Here is a 25,158-nt window from a genome sequence, read left to right as displayed (position 1 = left end):
AATGACGCGTCTCTGCTCCTCCGCTCCTGGTTCTCATTGTATTTAATGACGCGTCTCTGCTCCTCCGCTCCTGGTTCTCATTGTATTTAATGACGCGTCTCTGCTCCTCCGCTCCTGGTTCTCATTGTATTTAATGACTAGCCTCTGCTCCCCCACTCCTGGTTCTCATTGTATTTTATGACTCACCTCTGCTCCTCCGCTCCTGCTTCTCATTGTATTTATTGACTCGTCTCTGCTCCTCTGCTCCTGGTTCTCATTGTATTTAATGACTCGCCTCTGCTCCTCTGCTCCTGGTTCTCATTGTATTTAATGACGCGTCTCTGCTCCTCTGCTCCTGGTTCTCATTGTATTTAATGACGCGTCTCTGCTCCTCCTCTCCAGGTTCTCATTGTATTTAACGACGCGTCTCTGCTCCTGGTTCTCATTGTATTTAATGACGCGTCTCTGCTCCTCCGCTCCTGGTTCTCATTGTATTTAATGACTCGCCTCTGCTCCTCCACTCCTGGTTCTCATTGTATTTATTGACTCGTCTCTGCTCCTCTGCTCCTTGTTCTCATTGTATTTAATGACTCACTTCTGCTCCTCCTCTCCTGGTTCTCATTGTATTTAATGACGCGTCTTTGCTCCTCCGCTCCTGGTTCTCATTGTATATAATGACTCGCCTCTGCTCCTCTGCTCCTGGTTCTCATTGTATTTAATGACTCGCCTCTGCTCCTGCTTCTCAATGTATTTAATGACTCGCCTCTGCTCCTCCGCTCCTGGTTCTCATTGTATTTAATGACGCGTCTCTGCTCCTCCGCTCCTGGTTCTCACTATATTTAATGACTCGTCTCTGCTCCAGGTTCTCATTGTATTTAATGACTCGCCTCTGCTCCTCCGCTCCTGGTTCTCACTGTATTTAATGACTCGCCTCTGCTCCTCCGCTCCTGGTTCTCATTGTATTTATTGACTCATCTCTGCTCCTCCGCTCCTGGTTCTCATTGTATTTATTGACTCATCTCTGCTCCTCCTCTCCTGGTTCTCATTGTATTTAATGACTCGCCTCTGCTCCTCCGCTCCTGGTTCTCATTGTATTTAATGACTCGCCTCTGCTCCTCCGCTCCTGGTTCTCATTGTATTTAATGACTCGTCTCTGCTCCTGGTTCTCATTGTATTTAATGACTCGCCTCTGCTCCTCCGCTCCTGCTTCTCATTGTATTTGATGACTCGCCTCTGCTCCTCCTCTCCAGGTTCTCATTGTATTTAATGACTCGCCTCTGCTCCTCCTCTCCAGGTTCTCATTGTATTTAACGACGCGTCTCTGCTCCTGGTTCTCATTGTATTTAATGACTCGCCTCTGCTCCTCTGCTCCTGGTTCTCATTGTATTTAATGACTCGTCTCTGCTCCCCCGCTCCTGGTTCTCATTGTATTTAATGACTCGCCTCTGCTCCTCCGCTCCTGGTTCTCATTGTATTTAATGACTCGTCTCTGCTCCTGGTTCTCATTGTATTTAATGACTCGCCTCTGCTCCTCCGCTCCTGGTTCTCACTGTATTTAATGACTCGTCTCTGCTCCTCCGCTCCTGGTTCTCATTGTATTTAATGACTCGCCTCTGCTCCTCCGCTCCTGGTTATCATTGTATTTAATGACTCGCCTCTGCTCCTCCGCTCCTGGTTCTCATTGTATTTATTGACTCATCTCTGCTCCTCCGCTCCTGGTTCTCATTGTATTTAATGACTCGCCTCTGCTCCTCTGCTCCTGGTTCTCATTGTATTTAATGACTCGCCTCTGCTCCTCTGCTCCTGGTTCTCATTGTATTTAATGACTCGCCTCTGCTCCTCCGCTCCTGGTTCTCATTGTATTTAATGACTCGCCTCTGCTCCTCCGCTCCTGGTTCTCATTGTATTTAATGACTCGCCTCTGCTCCTCCGCTCCTGGTTCTCATTGTATTTAATGACTCGCCTCTGCTCCTCCGCTCCTGGTTCTCATTGTATTTAATGACTCGCCTCTGCTCCTCCGCTCCTGGTTCTCATTGTATTTAATGACTCGCCTCTGCTCCTCCGCTCCTGGTTCTCATTGTATTTAATGACTCGTCTCTGCTCCTCCGCTCCTGGTTCTCATTGTATTTAATGACTCGCCTCTGCTCCTCCGCTCCTGGTTCTCATTGTATTTAATGACTCGCCTCTGCTCCTACGCTCCTGGTTCTCATTGTATTTAATGACTCGCCTCTGCTCCTACGCTCCTGGTTCTCATTGTATTTAATGACTCGTCTCTGCTCCTCCGCTCCTGGTTCTCATTGTATTTAATGACTCGCCTCTGCTCCTCTGCTCCTGGTTCTCATTGTATTTAATGACTTGTCTCTGCTCGTCCGCTCCTGGTTCTCATTGTATTTAATGACTCGCCTCTGCTCCTCCGCTCCTGGTTCTCATTGTATTTAATGACTAGCCTCTGCTCCCCCGCTCCTGGATCTCATTGTATTTAATGACTCGCCTCTGCTCCGACGCTCCTGGTTCTCATTGTATTTAATGACTCGCCTCCGCTCCTGGTTCTCATTGTATTTAATGACTCGCCTCTGCTCCTCCGCTCCTGGTTCTCATTGTATTTAATGACGCGTCTCTGCTCCTCCGCTCCTGGTTCTCATTGTATTTAATGACTCGCCTCTGCTCCTCCGCTCCTGGTTCTCATTGTATTTAATGACTCGCCTCTGCTCCTCCGCTCCTGGTTCTCATTGTATTTAATGACTCGTCTCTGCTCCTCCGCTCCTGGTTCTCATTGTATTTAATGACTCGCCTCTGCTCCTCCGCTCCTGGTTCTCATTGTATTTTATGACTCACCTCTGCTCCTCCGCTCCTGGTTCTCATTGTATTTAATGACTCGTCTCTGCTCCTCTGCTCCTGGTTCTCATTGTATTTAATGACTTGCCTCTGCTCCTCCGCTCCTGGTTCTCATTGTATTTAATGACTCGTCTCTGCTCCTCTGCTCCTGGTTCTCATTGTATTTAATGACTCGTCTCTGCACCTCTACTCCTGGTTCTCATTGTATTTAATGACTCGTCTTTGCTCCTCAGCTCCTGGTTCTCATTGTATTTAATGACTCGCCTCTGCTCCTCCGCTCCTGGTTCTCATTGTATTTAATGACTCGTCTCTGCTCCTGCGCTCCTGGTTCTCATTGTATTTAACGACTCGCTCCTGGTCTCATTGTATTTAATGACGCGTCTCTGCTCCTCCGCTTCTGGTTCTCATTGTATTTAATGACTCGCCTCTGCTCCTCCGCTCCTGGTTCTCATTGTATTTAATGACTCGTCTCTGCTCCTCTGCTCCTGGTTCTCATTGTATTTAATGACTCGTCTCTGCGCCTGGTTCTCATTGTATTTAATGACTCGCCTCTGCTCGTCCGCTCCTGGTTCTCATTGTATTTAATGACTCGTCTCTGCTCCTCGGCTCCTGGTTCTCATTGTATTTAATGACTCGTCTCTGCTCCTCTGCTCCTGGTTCTCATTGTATTTAATGACCCGCCTCTGCTCCTCCGCTCCTGGTTCTCACTGTATTTAATGACTCGTCTCTGCTCCTCCGCTCCTGGTTCTCATTGTATTTAATGACCCGCCTCTGCTCCTCCGCTCCTGGTTCTCACTGTATTTAATGACTCGTCTCTGCTCCTCTGCTCCTGGTTCTCATTGTATTTAATGACTCGTCTCTGCACCTCTACTCCTGGTTCTCATTGTATTTAATGACTCGCCTCTGCTCCTCCGCTCCTGGTTCTCATTGTATTTAATGACTCGTCTCTGCTCCTGCGCTCCTGGTTCTCATTGTATTTAACAACTCGCTCCTGGTCTCATTGTATTTAATGACGCGTCTCTGCTCCTCCGCTTCTGGTTCTCATTGTATTTAATGACTCGCCTCTGCTCCTCCGCTCCTGGTTCTCATTGTATTTAATGACTCGTCTCTGCTCCTCTGCTCCTGGTTCTCATTGTATTTAATGACTCGTCTCTGCGCCTGGTTCTCATTGTATTTAATGACTCGCCTCTGCTCGTCCGCTCCTGGTTCTCATTGTATTTAATGACTCGTCTCTGCTCCTCGGCTCCTGGTTCTCATTGTATTTAATGACTCACCTCTGCTCCTCCGCTCCTGGTTCTCATTGTATTTAATGACCCGCCTCTGCTCCTCCGCTCCTGGTTCTCATTGTATTTAATGACTCGCCTATGCTCCTCCGCTCCTGGTCTCATTGTATTTAATGACGCATCTCTGCTCCTCCGCTTCTGGTTCTCATTGTATTTAATGACTCGCCTCTGCTCCTCTGCTCCTGGTTCTCATTGTATTTAATGACTCGTCTCTGCTCCTCCGCTCCTGGTCTCATTGTATTTAATGACGCGTCTCTGCTCCTCCGCTTCTGGTTCTCATTGTATTTAATGACTCGCCTCTGCTCCTCCGCTCCTGGTTCTCATTGTATTTAATGACTCGTCTCTGCTCCTCCGCTCCTGGTTCTCATTGTATTTAATGACTCGTCTCTGCTCCTCCGCTCCTGGTTCTCACTGTATTTAATGACTCGTCTCTGCTCCTCCGCTCCTGGTTCTCATTGTATTTAATGACTCGTCTCTGCTCCTCCGCTCCTGGTTCTCATTGTATTTAATGACTCGCCTCTGCTCCTCCGCTCCTGGTTTTCATTGTATTTAATGACTCGCCTCTGCTCCTCCGCTCCTGGTTCTCATTGTATTTAATGACTCACCTCTGCTCCTCCGCTCCTGGTTCTCATCGTATTTAATGACTCGTCTCTGCTCCTCCGCTCCTGGTTCTCATTGTATTTAATGACTCGCCTCTGCTCCTCCGCTCCTGGTTCTCATGGTATTTAATGACTCTCCTCCACTCCTGGTTCTCATTGTATTTAATGACCCGCCTCTGCTCCTCCGCTCCTGGTTCTCATTGTATTTGATGACTCGCCTTTGCTCCTCTGCTCCTGGTTCTCATTGTATTTAATGACTCGCCTGTGCTCCTCCGCTCCTGGTTCTCATTGTATTTAATGACGCGTCTCTGCTCCTCCGCTCCTGGTCTCATTGTATTTAATGACGCGTCTCTGCTCCTCCGCTTCTGGTTCTCATTGTATTTAATGACTCACCTCTGCTCCTCCGCTCCTGGTTCTCATTGTATTTAATGACTCGCCTCTGCTCCTCCGCTCCTGGTTCTCATTGTATTTAATGACTCGCCTCTGCTCCTCCGCTCCTGGTTCTCATTGTATTTAATGACTCGCCTCTGCTCCTCCGCTCCTGGTTCTCATTGTATTTAATGACTCGCCTCTCCTCCTCCGCTCCTGGTTCTCATTGTATTTAATGACTCGCCTCTGCTCCTCTGCTCCTGGTTCTCATTGTATTTAATGACGCGTTTCTGCTCCTCCGCTCCTGGTTCTCATTGTATTTAATGACTCACCTCGGCTCCTTCGCTCCTGGTTCTCATTGTATTTAATGACTCGCCTCTCCTCCTCCGCTCCTGGTTCTCATTGTATTTAATGACTCGCCTCTGGTCTTCTGCTCCTGGTTCTCATTGTATTTAATGACTCACCTCTACTTCTCCGCTCCTGGTTCTGATTGTATTTAATGACTCGCCTCTGCTCCTCCGCTCCTGGTTCTCATTGTATTTAATGACGCGTCTCTGCTCCTCCGCTCCTGGTTCTCATTGTATTTAATGACTCGCCTCTGCTCTGACGCTCCTGGTTCTCATTGTATTTAATTACTCGCCTCTGCTCTGACGCTCCTGGTTCTCATTGTATTTAATGACTCGCCTCTGCTCCTCCGCTCCTGGTTCTCATTGTATTTAATGACTCGCCTCTGCTCCTCCGCTCCTGGTCTCATTGTATTTAATGACGCATCTCTGCTCCTCCGCTTCTGGTTCTCATTGTATTTAATGACTCGCCTCTGCTCCTCCGCTCCTGGTTCTCATTGTATTTAATGACGCGTCTCTGCTCCTCCGCTCCTGGTTCTCATTGTATTTAATGACTCGCCTCTGCTCCTCCGCTCCTAGTTCTCATTGTATTTAATGACTCGCCTCTGCTCGTCCGCTCCTGGTTCTCATTGTATTTAATGACTCGTCTCTGCTCCTCCGCTCCTGGTTCTCATATTATTTAATGACTCGTCTCTGCTCCTCGGCTCCTGGTTCTCATTGTATTTACTGACTCACCTCTGCTCCTCCGCTCCTGGTTCTCATTGTATTTAATGACTCGCCTCTGCTCCTCCGCTCCTGGTTCTCATTGTATTTAATGACTCGCCTCTGCTCCTCCGCTCCTGGTTCTCATTGTATTTAATGACTCGCCTCTGCTCCTCCGCTCCTGGTTCTCATTGTATTTAATGACTCGCCTCTGCTCGTCCGCTCCTGGTTCTCATTGTATTTAATGACTCGTCTCTGCTCCTCCGCTCCTGGTTCTCATTGTATTTAATGACTCGTCTTTGCTCCTCGGCTCCTGGTTCTCATTGTATTTAATGACTCACCTCTGCTCCTCCGCTCCTGGTTCTCATTGTATTTAATGACTCGCCTCTGCTCCTCCGCTCCTGGTTCTCACTGTATTTAATGACTCGCCTGTGCTCCTGCGCTCCTACTTCTCATTGTATTTAATCACTCGTCTCTGCTCCTCCGTCCTGGTTCTCTTTGTATTTAATGACTCGTCTCTGCTCCTTGGCTCCTGGTTCTCATTGTATTTAATGACTCACCTCTGCTCCTCCGCTCCTGGTTCTCATTGTATTTAATGACTCTTCTCTGCTCCTCCGCTCCTGGTTCTCATTGTATTTAATGACTCGCCTCTGCTCCGACACTCCTGGTTCTATGACTCGCCTCTCCTTCTCCGCTCCTGGTTCTCATTGTATTTATTGACTCGCCTCTGCTCCTCTGCTCCTGGTTCTCATTGTATTTAATGACTCGTCTCTGCTCCTCTGCTCCTGGTTCTCATTGTATTTAATGACTCGCCTCTGCTCCTCCGCTCCTGGTTCTCACTGTATTTAATGACTCGCCTCTGCTCCTCCGCTCCTGGTTTTCATTGTATTTAATGACTCGCCTCTGCTCCTCCGCTCCTGGTTCTCATTGTATTTAATGACTCGCCTCCGCTCCTCCGCTCCTGGTTCTCATTGTATTTAATGACTCGTCTCCGCTCCTCCGCTCCTGGTTCTCATTGTATTTAATGACTCGCCTCTGCTCCTCCGCTCCTGGTTCTCATTGTATTTAATGACTCGCCTCTGCTCCTCTGCTCCTGGTTCTCATTGTATTTATTGACTCGTCTCTGCTCCTCTGCTCCTGGTTCTCATTGTATTTAATGACTCGCCTCTGCTCCTCTGCTCCTGGTTCTCATTGTATTTAATGACGCGTCTCTGCTCCTCCGCTCCTGGTTCTCATTGTATTTAATGACGCGTCTCTGCTCCTCCGCTCCTGGTTCTCATTGTATTTAATGACGCGTCTCTGCTCCTCCGCTCCTGGTTCTCATTGTATTTAATGACTAGCCTCTGCTCCCACACTCCTGGTTCTCATTGTATTTTATGACTCACCTCTGCTCCTCCGCTCCTGGTTCTCATTGTATTTAATGACTCGCCTCTGCTCCTCCGCTACTGGTTCTCATTGTATTTATTGACTCGCCTCTGCTCCTCCACTCCTGGTTCTCATTGTATTTAATGACTCGTCTCTGCTCCTCTGCTCCTGGTCCTCATTGTATTTAATGACTCGCCTCTGCTCCTCTGCTCCTGGTTCTCATTGTATTTAATGACTCGTCTCTGCTCCTCTGCTCCTGGTCCTCATTGTATTTAATGACTCGCCTCTGCTCCTCTGCTCCTGGTTCTCTTTGTATTTAATGACGCGTCTCTGCTCCTCCGCTCCTGGTTCTCATTGTATTTAATGACTCGTCTCTGCTCCTCTGCTCCTGGTTCTCATTGTATTTAATGACTCGCCTCTGCTCCTCTGCTCCTGGTTCTCATTGTATTTAATGACACGTCTCTGCTCCTCCGCTCCTGGTTCTCATTGTATTTAATGACTCGCCTCTGCTCCTCCGCTCCTGCTTCTCATTGTATTTATTGACTCGTCTCTGCTCCTCTGCTCCTGGTTCTCATTGTATTTAATGACTCGCCTCTGCTCCTCTGCTCCTGGTTCTCATTGTATTTAATGACGCGTCTCTGCTCCTCTGCTCCTGGTTCTCATTGTATTTAATGACGCGTCTCTGCTCCTCCTCTCCAGGTTCTCATTGTATTTAACGACGCGTCTCTGCTCCTGGTTCTCATTGTATTTAATGACGCGTCTCTGCTCCTCCGCTCCCGGTTCTCATTGTATTTAATGACTCGCCTCTGCTCCTCCACTCCTGGTTCTCATTGTATTTATTGACTCGTCTCTGCTCCTCTGCTCCTTGTTCTCATTGTATTTAATGACTCACTTCTGCTCCTCCTCTCCTGGTTCTCATTGTATTTAATGACGCGTCTCTGCTCCTCCGCTCCTGGTTCTCATTGTATTTAATGACTCGCCTCTGCTCCTCTGCTCCTGGTTCTCATTGTATTTAATGACTCGCCTCCGCTCCTGCTTCTCATTGTATTTAATGACTCGCCTCTGCTCCTCCGCTCCTGGTTCTCATTGTATTTAATGACGCGTCTCTGCTCCTCCGCTCCTGGTTCTCACTATATTTAATGACTCGTCTCTGCTCCTGGTTCTCATTGTATTTAATGACTCGCCTCTGGTCTTCTGCTCCTGGTTCTCATTGTATTTAATGACTCACCTCTGCTTCTCCGCTCCTGGTTCTGATTGTATTTAATGACTCGCCTCTGCTCCTCTGCTCCTGGTTCTCATTGTATTTAATGACGCGTCTCTGCTCCTCCGCTCCTGGTTCTCATTGTATTTAATGACTCGCCTCTGCTCTGACGCTCCTGGTTCTCATTGTATTTAATTACTCGCCTCTGCTCTGACGCTCCTGGTTCTCATTGTATTTAATGACTCGCCTCTGCTCCTCCGCTCCTGGTTCTCATTGTATTTAATGACTCGCCTCTGCTTCTCCGCTCCTGGTTCTCATTGTATTTAATGACTCGCCTCTGCTCCTCCGCTCCTGGTTCTCATTGTATTTCATGACTCGCCTCTGCTCCTCTGCTCCTGGTTTTCATTGTATTTAATGACTCGTCTCTGCTCCTCCGCTCCTGGTTCTCATTGTATTTAATGACTCGCCTCTGCTCCTCCGCTCCTGGTTATCATTGTATTTAATGACTCGCCTCTGCTCCTCCGCTCCTGGTTCTCATTGTATTTATTGACTCATCTCTGCTCCTCCGCTCCTGGTTCTCATTGTATTTAATGACTCGCCTCTGCTCCTCTGCTCCTGGTTCTCATTGTATTTAATGACTCGCCTCTGCTCCTCTGCTCCTGGTTCTCATTGTATTTAATGACTCGTCTCTGCTCCTCCGCTCCTGGTTCTCATTGTATTTAATGACTCGCCTCTGCTCCTCCGCTCCTGGTTCTCATTGTATTTAATGACTCGCCTCTGCTCCTCCGCTCCTGGTTCTCATTGTATTTAATGACTCGCCTCTGCTCCTCCGCTCCTGGTTCTCATTGTATTTAATGACTCGCCTCTGCTCCTCCGCTCCTGGTTCTCATTGTATTTAATGACTCGCCTCTGCTCCTCCGCTCCTGGTTCTCATTGTATTTAATGACTCGTCTCTGCTCCTCCGCTCCTGGTTCTCATTGTATTTAATGACTCGCCTCTGCTCCTCCGCTCCTGGTTCTCATTGTATTTAATGACTCGCCTCTGCTCCTACGCTCCTGGTTCTCATTGTATTTAATGACTCGCCTCTGCTCCTACGCTCCTGGTTCTCATTGTATTTAATGACTCGTCTCTGCTCCTCCGCTCCTGGTTCTCATTGTATTTAATGACTCGCCTCTGCTCCTCTGCTCCTGGTTCTCATTGTATTTAATGACTTGTCTCTGCTCGTCCGCTCCTGGTTCTCATTGTATTTAATGACTCGCCTCTGCTCCTCCGCTCCTGGTTCTCATTGTATTTAATGACTAGCCTCTGCTCCCCCGCTCCTGGATCTCATTGTATTTAATGACTCGCCTCTGCTCCGACGCTCCTGGTTCTCATTGTATTTAATGACTCGCCTCCGCTCCTGGTTCTCATTGTATTTAATGACTCGCCTCTGCTCCTCCGCTCCTGGTTCTCATTGTATTTAATGACGCGTCTCTGCTCCTCCGCTCCTGGTTCTCATTGTATTTAATGACTCGCCTCTGCTCCTCCGCTCCTGGTTCTCATTGTATTTAATGACTCGCCTCTGCTCCTCCGCTCCTGGTTCTCATTGTATTTAATGACTCGTCTCTGCTCCTCCGCTCCTGGTTCTCATTGTATTTAATGACTCGCCTCTGCTCCTCCGCTCCTACTTCTCATTGTATTTAATCACTCGTCTCTGCTCCTCCGTCCTGGTTCTCTTTGTATTTAATGACTCGTCTCTGCTCCTTGGCTCCTGGTTCTCATTGTATTTAATGACTTGCCTCTGCTCCTCCGCTCCTGGTTCTCATTGTATTTAATGACTCGTCTCTGCTCCTCTGCTCCTGGTTCTCATTGTATTTAATGACTCGTCTCTGCACCTCTACTCCTGGTTCTCATTGTATTTAATGACTCGTCTTTGCTCCTCAGCTCCTGGTTCTCATTGTATTTAATGACTCGCCTCTGCTCCTCCGCTCCTGGTTCTCATTGTATTTAATGACTCGTCTCTGCTCCTGCGCTCCTGGTTCTCATTGTATTTAACGACTCGCTCCTGATCTCATTGTATTTAATGACGCGTCTCTGCTCCTCCGCTTCTGGTTCTCATTGTATTTAATGACTCGCCTCTGCTCCTCCGCTCCTGGTTCTCATTGTATTTAATGACTCGTCTCTGCTCCTCTGCTCCTGGTTCTCATTGTATTTAATGACTCGTCTCTGCGCCTGGTTCTCATTGTATTTAATGACTCGCCTCTGCTCGTCCGCTCCTGGTTCTCATTGTATTTAATGACTCGTCTCTGCTCCTCGGCTCCTGGTTCTCATTGTATTTAATGACTCGTCTCTGCTCCTCTGCTCCTGGTTCTCATTGTATTTAATGACCCGCCTCTGCTCCTCCGCTCCTGGTTCTCACTGTATTTAATGACTCGTCTCTGCTCCTCCGCTCCTGGTTCTCATTGTATTTAATGACCCGCCTCTGCTCCTCCGCTCCTGGTTCTCACTGTATTTAATGACTCGTCTCTGCTCCTCTGCTCCTGGTTCTCATTGTATTTAATGACTCGTCTCTGCACCTCTACTCCTGGTTCTCATTGTATTTAATGACTCGCCTCTGCTCCTCCGCTCCTGGTTCTCATTGTATTTAATGACTCGTCTCTGCTCCTGCGCTCCTGGTTCTCATTGTATTTAACGACTCGCTCCTGGTCTCATTGTATTTAATGACGCGTCTCTGCTCCTCCGCTTCTGGTTCTCATTGTATTTAATGACTCGCCTCTGCTCCTCCGCTCCTGGTTCTCATTGTATTTAATGACTCATCTCTGCTCCTCTGCTCCTCGTTCTCATTGTATTTAATGACTCGTCTCTGCGCCTGGTTCTCATTGTATTTAATGACTCGCCTCTGCTCGTCCGCTCCTGGTTCTCATTGTATTTAATGACTCGTCTCTGCTCCTCGGCTCCTGGTTCTCATTGTATTTAATGACTCACCTCTGCTCCTCCGCTCCTGGTTCTCATTGTATTTAATGACCCGCCTCTGCTCCTCCGCTCCTGGTTCTCATTGTATTTAATGACTCGCCTATGCTCCTCCGCTCCTGGTCTCATTGTATTTAATGACGCATCTCTGCTCCTCCGCTTCTGGTTCTCATTGTATTTAATGACTCGCCTCTGCTCCTCTGCTCCTGGTTCTCATTGTATTTAATGACTCGTCTCTGCTCCTCCGCTCCAGGTCTCATTGTATTTAATGACGCGTCTCTGCTCCTCCGCTTCTGGTTCTCATTGTATTTAATGACTCGCCTCTGCTCCTCCGCTCCTGGTTCTCATTGTATTTAATGACTCGTCTCTGCTCCTCCGCTCCTGGTTCTCATTGTATTTAATGACTCGTCTCTGCTCCTCCGCTCCTGGTTCTCACTGTATTTAATGACTCGTCTCTGCTCCTCCGCTCCTGGTTCTCATTGTATTTAATGACTCGTCTCTGCTCCTCCGCTCCTGGTTCTCATTGTATTTAATGACTCGCCTCTGCTCCTCCGCTCCTGGTTTTCATTGTATTTAATGACTCGCCTCTGCTCCTCCGCTCCTGGTTCTCATTGTATTTAATGACTCACCTCTGCTCCTCCGCTCCTGGTTCTCATCGTATTTAATGACTCGTCTCTGCTCCTCCGCTCCTGGTTCTCATTGTATTTAATGACTCGCCTCTGCTCCTCCGCTCCTGGTTCTCATGGTATTTAATGACTCTCCTCCACTCCTGGTTCTCATTGTATTTAATGACCCGCCTCTGCTCCTCCGCTCCTGGTTCTCATTGTATTTGATGACTCGCCTTTGCTCCTCTGCTCCTGGTTCTCATTGTATTTAATGACTCGCCTGTGCTCCTCCGCTCCTGGTTCTCATTGTATTTAATGACGCGTCTCTGCTCCTCCGCTCCTGGTCTCATTGTATTTAATGACGCGTCTCTGCTCCTCCGCTTCTGGTTCTCATTGTATTTAATGACTCACCTCTGCTCCTCCGCTCCTGGTTCTCATTGTATTTAATGACTCGCCTCTGCTCCTCCGCTCCTGGTTCTCATTGTATTTAATGACTCGCCTCTGCTCCTCCGCTCCTGGTTCTCATTGTATTTAATGACTCGCCTCTGCTCCTCCGCTCCTGGTTCTCATTGTATTTAATGACTCGCCTCTCCTCCTCCGCTCCTGGTTCTCATTGTATTTAATGACTCGCCTCTGCTCCTGGTTCTCATTGTATTTAATGACGCGTTTCTGCTCCTCCGCTCCTGGTTCTCATTGTATTTAATGACTCACCTCGGCTCCTTCGCTCCTGGTTCTCATTGTATTTAATGGCTCGCCTCTCCTCCTCCGCTCCTGGTTCTCATTGTATTTAATGACTCGCCTCTGGTCTTCTGCTCCTGGTTCTCATTGTATTTAATGACTCACCTCTACTTCTCCGCTCCTGGTTCTGATTGTATTTAATGACTCGCCTCTGCTCCTCCGCTCCTGGTTCTCATTGTATTTAATGACGCGTCTCTGCTCCTCCGCTCCTGGTTCTCATTGTATTTAATGACTCGCCTCTGCTCTGACGCTCCTGGTTCTCATTGTATTTAATTACTCGCCTCTGCTCTGACGCTCCTGGTTCTCATTGTATTTAATGACTCGCCTCTGCTCTGACGCTCCTGGTTCTCATTGTATTTAATGACTCGCCTCTGCTCCTCCGCTCCTGGTTCTCATTGTATTTAATGACTCGCCTCTGCTCCTCCGCTCCTAGTTCTCATTGTATTTAATGACTCGCCTCTGCTCGTCCGCTCCTGGTTCTCATTGTATTTAATGACTCGTCTCTGCTCCTCCGCTCCTGGTTCTCATATTATTTAATGACTCGTCTCTGCTCCTCGGCTCCTGGTTCTCATTGTATTTACTGACTCACCTCTGCTCCTCCGCTCCTGGTTCTCATTGTATTTAATGACTCGCCTCTGCTCCTCCGCTCCTGGTTCTCATTGTATTTAATGACTCGCCTCTGCTCCTCCGCTCCTGGTTCTCATTGTATTTAATGACTCGCCTCTGCTCCTCCGCTCCTGGTTCTCATTGTATTTAATGACTCGCCTCTGCTCGTCCGCTCCTGGTTCTCATTGTATTTAATGACTCGTCTCTGCTCCTCCGCTCCTGGTTCTCATTGTATTTAATGACTCGTCTCTGCTCCTCGGCTCCTGGTTCTCATTGTATTTAATGACTCACCTCTGCTCCTCCGCTCCTGGTTCTCATTGTATTTAATGACTCGCCTCTGCTCCTCCGCTCCTGGTTCTCACTGTATTTAATGACTCGCCTGTGCTCCTGCGCTCCTACTTCTCATTGTATTTAATCACTCGTCTCTGCTCCTCCGTCCTGGTTCTCTTTGTATTTAATGACTCGTCTCTGCTCCTTGGCTCCTGGTTCTCATTGTATTTAATGACTCACCTCTGCTCCTCCGCTCCTGGTTCTCATTGTATTTAATGACTCTTCTCTGCTCCTCCGCTCCTGGTTCTCATTGTATTTAATGACTCGCCTCTGCTCCGACACTCCTGGTTCTATGACTCGCCTCTCCTTCTCCGCTCCTGGTTCTCATTGTATTTATTGACTCGCCTCTGCTCCTCTGCTCCTGGTTCTCATTGTATTTAATGACTCGTCTCTGCTCCTCTGCTCCTGGTTCTCATTGTATTTAATGACTCGCCTCTGCTCCTCCGCTCCTGGTTCTCACTGTATTTAATGACTCGCCTCTGCTCCTCCGGTCCTGGTTTTCATTGTATTTAATGACTCGCCTCTGCTCCTCTGCTCCTGGTTCTCATTGTATTTAATGACTCGCCTCCGCTCCTCCGCTCCTGGTTCTCATTGTATTTAATGACTCGTCTCCGCTCCTCCGCTCCTGGTTCTCATTGTATTTAATGACTCGCCTCTGCTCCTCCGCTCCTGGTTCTCATTGTATTTAATGACTCGCCTCTGCTCCTCTGCTCCTGGTTCTCATTGTATTTATTGACTCGTCTCTGCTCCTCTGCTCCTGGTTCTCATTGTATTTAATGACTCGCCTCTGCTCCTCTGCTCCTGGTTCTCATTGTATTTAATGACGCATCTCTGCTCCTCCGCTCCTGGTTCTCATTGTATTTAATGACTCGCCTCTGCTCCTCTGCTCCTGGTTCTCATTGTATTTAATGACGCGTCTCTGCTCCTCTGCTCCTGGTTCTCATTGTATTTAATGACGCGTCTCTGCTCCTCCTCTCCAGGTTCTCATTGTATTTAACGACGCGTCTCTGCTCCTGGTTCTCATTGTATTTAATGACGCGTCTCTGCTCCTCCGCTCCTGGTTCTCATTGTATTTAATGACTCGCCTCTGCTCCTCCACTCCTGGTTCTCATTGTATTTATTGACTCGTCTCTGCTCCTCTGCTCCTTGTTCTCATTGTATTTAATGACTCACTTCTGCTCCTCCTCTCCTGGTTCTCATTGTATTTAATGACGCGTCTCTGCTCCTCCGCTCCTGGTTCTCATTGTATTTAATGACTCGCCTCTGCTCCTCTGCTCCTGGTTCTCATTGTATTTAATGACTCACCTCCGCTCCTGCTTCTCATTGTATTTAATGACTCGCCTCTGCTCCTCCGCTCCTGGTTCTCATTGTATTTAATGACGCGTCTCTGCTCCTCCGCTCCTGGTTCTCACTATATTTAATGACTCGTCTCTGCTCCTGGTTCTCATTGTATTTAATGACTCGCCTCTGGTCTTCTGCTCCTGGTTCTCATTGTATTTAATGACTCACCTCTGCTTCTCCGCTCCTGGTTCTGATTGTATTTAATGACTCGCCTCTGCTCCTCTGCTCCTGGTTCTCATTGTATTTAATGACGCGTCTCTGCTCCTCCGCTCCTGGTTCTCATTGTATTTAATGACTCGCCTCTGCTCTGACGCTCCTGGTTCTCATTGTATTTAATTACTCGCCTCTGCTCTGACGCTCCTGGTTCTCATTGTATTTAATGACTCGCCTCTGCTCCTCCGCTCCTGGTTCTCATTGTATTTAATGACTCGCCTCTGCTTCTCCGCTCCTGGTTCTCATTGTATTTAATGACTCGCCTCTGCTCCTCCGCTCCTGGTTCTCATTGTATTTAATGACTCGCCTCTGCTCGTCCGCTCCTGGTTCTCATTGTATTTAATGACTCGTCTCTGCTCCTCCGCTCCTGGTTCTCATATTATTTAATGACTCGTCTCTGCTCCTCGGCTCCTGGTTCTCATTGTATTTAATGACTCACCTCTGCTCCTCCGCTCCTGGTTCTCATTGTATTTAATGACTCGCCTCTGCTCCTCCGCTCCTGGTTCTCATTGTATTTAATGACTCGCCTCTGCTCCTCCGCTCCTGGTTCTCATTGTATTTAATGACTCGCCTCTGCTCCTCCGCTCCTGGTTCTCATTGTATTTAATGACTCGCCTCTGCTCGTCCGCTCCTGGTTCTCATTGTATTTAATGACTCGTCTCTGCTCCTCCGCTCCTGGTTCTCATTGTATTTAATGACTCGTCTCTGCTCCTCGGCTCCTGGTTCTCATTGTATTTAATGACTCACCTCTGCTCCTCCGCTCCTGGTTCTCATTGTATTTAATGACTCGCCTCTGCTCCTCCGCTCCTGGTTCTCACTGTATTTAATGACTCGCCTGTGCTCCTGCGCTCCTACTTCTCATTGTATTTAATCACTCGTCTCTGCTCCTCCGTCCTGGTTCTCTTTGTATTTAATGACTCGTCTCTGCTCCTTGGCTCCTGGTTCTCATTGTATTTAATGACTCACCTCTGCTCCTCCGCTCCTGGTTCTCATTGTATTTAATGACTCTTCTCTGCTCCTCCGCTCCTGGTTCTCATTGTATTTAATGACTCGCCTCTGCTCCGACACTCCTGGTTCTATGACTCGCCTCTCCTTCTCCGCTCCTGGTTCTCATTGTATTTATTGACTCGCCTCTGCTCCTCTGCTCCTGGTTCTCATTGTATTTAATGACTCGTCTCTGCTCCTCTGCTCCTGGTTCTCATTGTATTTAATGACTCGCCTCTGCTCCTCCGCTCCTGGTTCTCACTGTATTTAATGACTCGCCTCTGCTCCTCCGCTCCTGGTTCTCATTGTATTTAATGACTCGCCTCTGCTCCTCCGCTCCTGGTTCTCATTGTATTTAATGACTCGCCTCCGCTCCTCCGCTCCTGGTTCTCATTGTATTTAATGACTCGTCTCTGCTCCTCCGCTCCTGGTTCTCATTGTATTTAATGACTCGCCTCTGCTCCTCCGCTCCTGGTTCTCATTGTATTTAATGACTCGCCTCTGCTCCTCCGCTCCTGGTTCTCATTGTATTTATTGACTCGTCTCTGCTCCTCTGCTCCTGGTTCTCATTGTATTTAATGACTCGCCTCTGCTCCTCTGCTCCTGGTTCTCATTGTATTTAATGACGCGTCTCTGCTCCTCCGCTCCTGGTTCTCATTGTATTTAATGACGCGTCTCTGCTCCTCCGCTCCTGGTTCTCATTGTATTTAATGACGCGTCTCTGCTCCTCCGCTCCTGGTTCTCATTGTATTTAATGACTAGCCTCTGCTCCCCCACTCCTGGTTCTCATTGTATTTTATGACTCACCTCTGCTCCTCCGCTCCTGGTTCTCATTGTATTTAATGACTCGCCTCTGCTCCTCCGCTACTGGTTCTCATTGTATTTATTGACTCGCCTCTGCTCCTCCACTCCTGGTTCTCATTGTATTTAATGACTCGTCTCTGCTCCTCTGCTCCTGGTCCTCATTGTATTTAATGACTCGCCTCTGCTCCTCTGCTCCTGGTTCTCATTGTATTTAATGACGCGTCTCTGCTCCTCCGCTCCTGGTTCTCATTGTATTTAATGACTCGTCTCTGCTCCTCTGCTCCTGGTTCTCATTGTATTTAATGACTCGCCTCTGCTCCTCTGCTCCTGGTTCTCATTGTATTTAATGACGCGTCTCTGCTCCTCCGCTCCTGGTTCTCATTGTATTTAATGACTCGCCTCTGCTCCTCCGCTCCTGCTTCTCATTGTATTTATTGACTCGTCTCTGCTCCTCTGCTCCTGGTTCTCATTGTATTTAATGACTCGCCTCTGCTCCTCTGCTCCTGGTTCTCATTGTATTTAATGACGCGTCTCTGCTCCTCTGCTCCTGGTTCTCATTGTATTTAATGACGCGTCTCTGCTCCTCCTCTCCAGGTTCTCATTGTATTTAACGACGCGTCTCTGCTCCTGGTTCTCATTGTATTTAATGACGCGTCTCTGCTCCTCCGCTCCTGGTTCTCATTGTATTTAATGACTCGCCTCTGCTCCTCCACTCCTGGTTCTCATTGTATTTATTGACTCGTCTCTGCTCCTCTGCTCCTTGTTCTCATTGTATTTAATGACTCACTTCTGCTCCTCCTCTCCTGGTTCTCATTGTATTTAATGACGCGTCTCTGCTCCTCCGCTCCTGGTTCTCATTGTATTTAATGACTCGCCTCTGCTCCTCTGCTCCTGGTTCTCATTGTATTTAATGACTCGCCTCCGCTCCTGCTTCTCATTGTATTTAATGACTCGCCTCTGCTCCTCCGCTCCTGGTTCTCATTGTATTTAATGACGCGTCTCTGCTCCTCCGCTCCTGGTTCTCACTATATTTAATGACTCGTCTCTGCTCCTGGTTCTCATTGTATTTAATGACTCGCCTCTGGTCTTCTGCTCCTGGTTCTCATTGTATTTAATGACTCACCTCTGCTTCTCCGCTCCTGGTTCTGATTGTATTTAATGACTCGCCTCTGCTCCTCTGCTCCTGGTTCTCACTGTATTTAATGACTCGCCTCTGCTCCTCCGCTCCTGGTTCTCATTGTATTTAATGACTCGCCTCTGCTCCTCCGCTCCTGGTTCTCATTGTATTTAATTACTCGCCTCTGCTCTGACGCTCCTGGTTCTCATTGTATTTAATGACTCGTCTCCGCTCCTCCGCTCCTGGTTCTCATTGTATTTAATGACTCGCCTCTGCTCCTCCGCTCCTGGTTCTCATTGTATTTAATGACTCGCCTCTGCTCCTCCGCTCCTGGTTCTCATTGTATTTATTGACTCGTCTCTGCTCCTCTGCTCCTGGTTCTCATTGTATTTAATGACTCGCCTCTGCTCCTCTGCTCCTGGTTCTCATTGTATTTAATGACGCGTCTCTGCTCCTCCGCTCCTGGTTCTCATTGTATTTAATGACGCGTCTCTGCTCCTCCGCTCCTGGTTCTCATTGTATTTAATGACGCGTCTCTGCTCCTCCGCTCCTGGTTCTCATTGTATTTAATGACTAGCCTCTGCTCCCCCACTCCTGGTTCTCATTGTATTTTATGACTCACCTCTGCTCCTCCGCTCCTGCTTCTCATTGTATTTATTGACTCGTCTCTGCTCCTCTGCTCCTGGTTCTCATTGTATTTAATGACTCGCCTCTGCTCCTCTGCTCCTGGTTCTCATTGTATTTAATGACGCGTCTCTGCTCCTCTGCTCCTGGTTCTCATTGTATTTAATGACGCGTCTCTGCTCCTCCTCTCCAGGTTCTCATTGTATTTAACGACGCGTCTCTGCTCCTGGTTCTCATTGTATTTAATGACGCGTCTCTGCTCCTCCGCTCCTGGTTCTCATTGTATTTAATGACTCGCCTCTGCTCCTCCACTCCTGGCTCTCATTGTATTTATTGACTCGTCTCTGCTCCTCTGCTCCTTGTTCTCATTGTATTTAATGACTCACTTCTGCTCCTCCTCTCCTGGTTCTCATTGTATTTAATGACGCGTCTTTGCTCCTCCGCTCCTGGTTCTCATTGTATATAATGACTCGCCTCTGCTCCTCTGCTCCTGGTTCTCATTGTATTTAATGACTCGCCTCTGCTCCTGCTTCTCAATGTATTTAATGACTCGCCTCTGCTCCTCCGCTCCTGGTTCTCATTGTATTTAATGACGCGTCTCTGCTCCTCCGCTCCTGGTTCTCACTATATTTAATGACTCGTCTCTGCTCCAGGTTCTCATTGTATTTAATGACTCGCCTCTGCTCCTCCGCTCCTGGTTCTCACTGTATTTAATGACTCGCCTCTGCTCCTCCGCTCCTGGTTCTCATTGTATTTAATGACTCGCCTCTGCTCCTCCGCTCCTGGTTCTCATTGTATTTAATGACTCGTCTCTGCTCCTGGTTCTCATTGTATTTAATGACTCGCCTCTGCTCCTCCGCTCCTGCTTCTCATTGTATTTGATGACTCGCCTCTGCTCCTCCTCTCCAGGTTCTCATTGTATTTAATGACTCGCCTCTGCTCCTCCTCTCCAGGTTCTCATTGTATTTAACGACGCGTCTCTGCTCCTGGTTCTCATTGTATTTAATGAATCGCCTCTGCTCCTCTGCTCCTGGTTCTCATTGTATTTAATGACTCGTCTCTGCTCCCACGCTCCTGGTTCTCATTGTATTTAATGACTCGCCTCTGCTCCTCCGCTCCTGGTTCTCATTGTATTTAATGACTCGCCTCTGCTCCTCCGCTCCTGGTTCTCATTGTATTTCATGACTCGCCTCTGCTCCTCTGCTCCTGGTTTTCATTGTATTTAATGACTCGTCTCTGCTCCTCCGCTCCTGGTTCTCATTGTATTTAATGACTCGCCTCTGCTCCTCCGCTCCTGGTTATCATTGTATTTAATGACTCGCCTCTGCTCCTCCGCTCCTGGTTCTCATTGTATTTATTGACTCATCTCTGCTCCTCCGCTCCTGGTTCTCATTGTATTTAATGACTCGCCTCTGCTCCTCTGCTCCTGGTTCTCATTGTATTTAATGACTCGCCTCTGCTCCTCTGCTCCTGGTTCTCATTGTATTTAATGACTCGTCTCTGCTCCTCCGCTCCTGGTTCTCATTGTATTTAATGACTCGCCTCTGCTCCTCCGCTCCTGGTTCTCATTGTATTTAATGACTCGCCTCTGCTCCTCCGCTCCTGGTTCTCATTGTATTTAATGACTCGCCTCTGCTCCTCCGCTCCTGGTTCTCATTGTATTTAATGACTCGCCTCTGCTCCTCCGCTCCTGGTTCTCATTGTATTTAATGACTCGCCTCTGCTCCTCCGCTCCTGGTTCTCATTGTATTTAATGACTCGTCTCTGCTCCTCCGCTCCTGGTTCTCATTGTATTTAATGACTCGCCTCTGCTCCTCCGCTCCTGGTTCTCATTGTATTTAATGACTCGCCTCTGCTCCTACGCTCCTGGTTCTCATTGTATTTAATGACTCGCCTCTGCTCCTACGCTCCTGGTTCTCATTGTATTTAATGACTCGTCTCTGCTCCTCCGCTCCTGGTTCTCATTGTATTTAATGACTCGCCTCTGCTCCTCTGCTCCTGGTTCTCATTGTATTTAATGACTTGTCTCTGCTCGTCCGCTCCTGGTTCTCATTGTATTTAATGACTCGCCTCTGCTCCTCCGCTCCTGGTTCTCATTGTATTTAATGACTAGCCTCTGCTCCCCCGCTCCTGGATCTCATTGTATTTAATGACTCGCCTCTGCTCCGACGCTCCTGGTTCTCATTGTATTTAATGACTCGCCTCCGCTCCTGGTTCTCATTGTATTTAATGACTCGCCTCTGCTCCTCCGCTCCTGGTTCTCATTGTATTTAATGACGCGTCTCTGCTCCTCCGCTCCTGGTTCTCATTGTATTTAATGACTCGCCTCTGCTCCTCCGCTCCTGGTTCTCATTGTATTTAATGACTCGCCTCTGCTCCTCCGCTCCTGGTTCTCATTGTATTTAATGACTCGTCTCTGCTCCTCCGCTCCTGGTTCTCATTGTATTTAATGACTCGCCTCTGCTCCTCCGCTCCTACTTCTCATTGTATTTAATCACTCGTCTGTGCTCCTCCGTCCTGGTTCTCTTTGTATTTAATGACTCGTCTCTGCTCCTTGGCTCCTGGTTCTCATTGTATTTAATGACTTGCCTCTGCTCCTCCGCTCCTGGTTCTCATTGTATTTAATGACTCGTCTCTGCTCCTCTGCTCCTGGTTCTCATTGTATTTAATGACTCGTCTCTGCACCTCTACTCCTGGTTCTCATTGTATTTAATGACTCGTCTTTGCTCCTCAGCTCCTGGTTCTCATTGTATTTAATGACTCGCCTCTGCTCCTCCGCTCCTGGTTCTCATTGTATTTAATGACTCGTCTCTGCTCCTGCGCTCCTGGTTCTCATTGTATTTAACGACTCGCTCCTGGTCTCATTGTATTTAATGACGCGTCTCTGCTCCTCCGCTTCTGGTTCTCATTGTATTTAATGACTCGCCTCTGCTCCTCCGCTCCTGGTTCTCATTGTATTTAATGACTCGTCTCTGCTCCTCTGCTCCTGGTTCTCATTGTATTTAATGACTCGTCTCTGCGCCTGGTTCTCATTGTATTTAATGACTCGCCTCTGCTCGTCCGCTCCTGGTTCTCATTGTATTTAATGACTCGTCTCTGCTCCTCGGCTCCTGGTTCTCATTGTATTTAATGACTCGTCTCTGCTCCTCTGCTCCTGGTTCTCATTGTATTTAATGACCCGCCTCTGCTCCTCCGCTCCTGGTTCTCACTGTATTTAATGACTCGTCTCTGCTCCTCCGCTCCTGGTTCTCATTGTATTTAATGACCCGCCTCTGCTCCTCCGCTCCTGGTTCTCACTGTATTTAATGACTCGTCTCTGCTCCTCTGCTCCTGGTTCTCATTGTATTTAATGACTCGTCTCTGCACCTCTACTCCTGGTTCTCATTGTATTTAATGACTCGCCTCTGCTCCTCCGCTCCTGGTTCTCATTGTATTTAATGACTCGTCTCTGCTCCTGCGCTCCTGGTTCTCATTGTATTTAACGACTCGCTCCTGGTCTCATTGTATTTAATGACGCGTCTCTGCTCCTCCGCTTCTGGTTCTCATTGTATTTAATGACTCGCCTCTGCTCCTCCGCTCCTGGTTCTCATTGTATTTAATGACTCATCTCTGCTCCTCTGCTCCTCGTTCTCATTGTATTTAATGACTCGTCTCTGCGCCTGGTTCTCATTGTATTTAATGACTCGCCTCTGCTCGTCCGCTCCTGGTTCTCATTGTATTTAATGACTCGTCTCTGCTCCTCGGCTCCTGGTTCTCATTGTATTTAATGACTCACCTCTGCTCCTCCGCTCCTGGTTCTCATTGTATTTAATGACCCGCCTCTGCTCCTCCGCTCCTGGTTCTCATTGTATTTAATGACTCGCCTATGCTCCTCCGCTCCTGGTCTCATTGTATTTAATGACGCATCTCTGCTCCTCCGCTTCTGGTTCTCATTGTATTTAATGACTCGCCTCTGCTCCTCTGCTCCTGGTTCTCATTGTATTTAATGACTCGTCTCTGCTCCTCCGCTCCAGGTCTCATTGTATTTAATGACGCGTCTCTGCTCCTCCGCTTCTGGTTCTCATTGTATTTAATGACTCGCCTCTGCTCCTCCGCTCCTGGTTCTCATTGTATTTAATGACTCGTCTCTGCTCCTCCGCTCCTGGTTCTCATTGTATTTAATGACTCGTCTCTGCTCCTCCGCTCCTGGTTCTCACTGTATTTAATGACTCGTCTCTGCTCCTCCGCTCCTGGTTCTCATTGTATTTAATGACTCGTCTCTGCTCCTCCGCTCCTGGTTCTCATTGTATTTAATGACTCGCCTCTGCTCCTCCGCTCCTGGTTTTCATTGTATTTAATGACTCGCCTCTGCTCCTCCGCTCCTGGTTCTCATTGTATTTAATGACTCACCTCTGCTCCTCCGCTCCTGGTTCTCATCGTATTTAATGACTCGTCTCTGCTCCTCCGCTCCTGGTTCTCATTGTATTTAATGACTCGCCTCTGCTCCTCCGCTCCTGGTTCTCATGGTATTTAATGACTCTCCTCCACTCCTGGTTCTCATTGTATTTAATGACCCGCCTCTGCTCCTCCGCTCCTGGTTCTCATTGTATTTGATGACTCGCCTTTGCTCCTCTGCTCCTGGTTCTCATTGTATTTAATGACTCGCCTGTGCTCCTCCGCTCCTGGTTCTCATTGTATTTAATGACGCGTCTCTGCTCCTCCGCTCCTGGTCTCATTGTATTTAATGACGCGTCTCTGCTCCTCCGCTTCTGGTTCTCATTGTATTTAATGACTCACCTCTGCTCCTCCGCTCCTGGTTCTCATTGTATTTAATGACTCGCCTCTGCTCCTCCGCTCCTGGTTCTCATTGTATTTAATGACTCGCCTCTGCTCCTCCGCTCCTGGTTCTCATTGTATTTAATGACTCGCCTCTGCTCCTCCGCTCCTGGTTCTCATTGTATTTAATGACTCGCCTCTCCTCCTCCGCTCCTGGTTCTCATTGTATTTAATGACTCGCCTCTGCTCCTGGTTCTCATTGTATTTAATGACGCGTTTCTGCTCCTCCGCTCCTGGTTCTCATTGTATTTAATGACTCACCTCGGCTCCTTCGCTCCTGGTTCTCATTGTATTTAATGGCTCGCCTCTCCTCCTCCGCTCCTGGTTCTCATTGTATTTAATGACTCGCCTCTGGTCTTCTGCTCCTGGTTCTCATTGTATTTAATGACTCACCTCTACTTCTCCGCTCCTGGTTCTGATTGTATTTAATGACTCGCCTCTGCTCCTCCGCTCCTGGTTCTCATTGTATTTAATGACGCGTCTCTGCTCCTCCGCTCCTGGTTCTCATTGTATTTAATGACTCGCCTCTGCTCTGACGCTCCTGGTTCTCATTGTATTTAATTACTCGCCTCTGCTCTGACGCTCCTGGTTCTCATTGTATTTAATGACTCGCCTCTGCTCCTCCGCTCCTGGTTCTCATTGTATTTAATGACTCGCCTCTGCTCCTCCGCTCCTGGTTCTCATTGTATTTAATGACTCGCCTCTGCTCCTCCGCTCCTAGTTCTCATTGTATTTAATGACTCGCCTCTGCTCGTCCGCTCCTGGTTCTCATTGTATTTAATGACTCGTCTCTGCTCCTCCGCTCCTGGTTCTCATATTATTTAATGACTCGTCTCTGCTCCTCGGCTCCTGGTTCTCATTGTATTTACTGACTCACCTCTGCTCCTCCGCTCCTGGTTCTCATTGTATTTAATGACTCGCCTCTGCTCCTCCGCTCCTGGTTCTCATTGTATTTAATGACTCGCCTCTGCTCCTCCGCTCCTGGTTCTCATTGTATTTAATGACTCGCCTCTGCTCCTCCGCTCCTGGTTCTCATTGTATTTAATGACTCGCCTCTGCTCGTCCGCTCCTGGTTCTCATTGTATTTAATGACTCGTCTCTGCTCCTCCGCTCCTGGTTCTCATTGTATTTAATGACTCGTCTCTGCTCCTCGGCTCCTGGTTCTCATTGTATTTAATGACTCACCTCTGCTCCTCCGCTCCTGGTTCTCATTGTATTTAATGACTCGCCTCTGCTCCTCCGCTCCTGGTTCTCACTGTATTTAATGACTCGCCTGTGCTCCTGCGCTCCTACTTCTCATTGTATTTAATCACTCGTCTCTGCTCCTCCGTCCTGGTTCTCTTTGTATTTAATGA

Source organism: Pleurodeles waltl, unplaced genomic scaffold (assembly GCF_031143425.1).
Source record: "Pleurodeles waltl isolate 20211129_DDA unplaced genomic scaffold, aPleWal1.hap1.20221129 scaffold_84, whole genome shotgun sequence".
Lineage (NCBI taxonomy): Eukaryota > Metazoa > Chordata > Amphibia > Caudata > Salamandridae > Pleurodeles > Pleurodeles waltl.
The sequence above is the reverse complement of the archived record's forward strand: the minus strand, read 5'-3'. Positions refer to the sequence as shown.